Raw genomic sequence first — 1,065 nt, 5'->3', positions numbered from 1 at the left:
AAGTAAATTTTAGAGTAATAAACTGGGTTTTATTATCTTCCACACTGGTGACCCCGAAAAATAAAGGAGATAGTGAGTCCAGCATCGAAGCGGGCAGCCAAAAGGGTACCTCCGCGCAACGTTGGAAGAACCATCCGTCCAAAACTTAAAGCCACATTCTGGTGTGGTGGTGTGGTACAAATTTTGGAGATAGTCGTGACATTCAGATCACCTCCAAAATTCTTGGTACAGTGCCAGTTACGAGTAGGCACCACGCCAGCAAACAACCGCTAACCGTTATAGTGGTGCGATCAAAAGTAGCGGACAACGGCGACACATACGTACATATAATTCAACCAGTAAGATGAGCGCCGACGAAAACGATAAAAGCGTCGAGGAAGTCGTAAACGACGACGGCAACGCAGCCGGCGGCGGCAGCGGCGCCTGCATTAACGCAGGCGCAGACAGCGACAGACCTCAAATCAACGCGGTATTCGGTAAATTACCGTTCCCGAAGCTAAACTCAAAATATAACATTGAATCGTGGTTCATAAAAGTAGACGCATGGTTCGAGTTACACGGCTTTGGGGTACGCAAGGAAAAAGACAAGTACACAGCCGTTATTGCCCACGCCGACGACTACATCCTTGACCAGGTGTTCGAATTGGTGCGCAACCCACCAACAACCGCACCGTACACCACACTCAAAAATGCCATAATAAACAAGTTTAGCGACTCAGCGATGGCCCGGCTCGACAAACTCACGGGGATACAGCTAGGCGACGGTAAGCCTAGCCATTTACTGAGCCAAATGCAACGGACGAACGCAACAAAGGATGAGTCTGTTATACAGCAATACTGGCTTAAACAGTTACCAGAATCCGCACGTGCCGTTATCGCCGGCATGCTCCAAGCTCAGCCAGGCACGCCGTTACATCAGCTAGCCATCACCGCCGATGCAGTACTCGACGCACTAAGCCGCGACTCAGCCTCGACAGCACCAAGAGGACCAACAATCAATGCCATTGAAACGCCTATCAACAAAGTGGATGTGCTCCAAAAACGGATCGAAAAACAGGACACGAT

This window comes from Rhagoletis pomonella, unplaced genomic scaffold, assembly GCF_013731165.1.
Source record: "Rhagoletis pomonella isolate Grant_MI unplaced genomic scaffold, Rhpom_1.0 Rhpom_scaffold_02591, whole genome shotgun sequence".
NCBI lineage: Eukaryota > Metazoa > Arthropoda > Insecta > Diptera > Tephritidae > Rhagoletis > Rhagoletis pomonella.
The sequence above is the reverse complement of the archived record's forward strand: the minus strand, read 5'-3'. Positions refer to the sequence as shown.